General features: G+C 42.6%; 1 protein-coding gene across 1 annotated transcript in view; it reads right to left on the reverse strand.

Moving 5' to 3' along the window:
* LOC103589149 (mitochondrial calcium uniporter regulator 1) overlaps positions 1–458 on the reverse strand; it is an 11,249-nt gene that overhangs the window by 7,739 nt on the left and 3,052 nt on the right. The gene's annotated exons all lie outside the window — the stretch shown is intronic.

The raw sequence follows: 458 nt of genomic DNA on the forward strand, positions 1-458 counted from the left end.
CATATTGCCTCTACCAGCTATCATCTTAATGAGAAACTAGAAAAATGTGGGTGAGAGAAGAGGTTCAGTTAGGTCACCTTCTATTCCAAAGTGAGAAAAGGAAAAGAATAAAAACACACATCTGGTATTGTTACCAAATGAATCACACTCAGAAGGGTGGTGGTATGGGGGCTTAAGAATATGGTGCTATAATTTTGGCCACATCTCCATTTATTATAGTAAGTTTGAATGAAATAGTTTTCAAGCACACTGAGTTTTCAAGCATAATGATTCTACCACAGTTGACTAAATAGAGCTTCAAATAAGTATTTTTTTATGCCACTGTAACCTTTTGCTCTCAGCTATGGTTAAAATTACTATATACTTTTCGGGCCGGCCCGGTGGCGCACTGGAGAGTGCGCCGCTTGGGAGCGCGGCGGCGCTCCCGCCCAGGGTTCAGATCCCATGTGGAGACCGGT

The sequence above is a fragment of the Galeopterus variegatus genome, unplaced genomic scaffold (assembly GCF_000696425.1).
Source record: "Galeopterus variegatus unplaced genomic scaffold, G_variegatus-3.0.2 Scaffold656, whole genome shotgun sequence".
NCBI classification, from domain to species: Eukaryota; Metazoa; Chordata; class Mammalia; order Dermoptera; family Cynocephalidae; genus Galeopterus; species Galeopterus variegatus.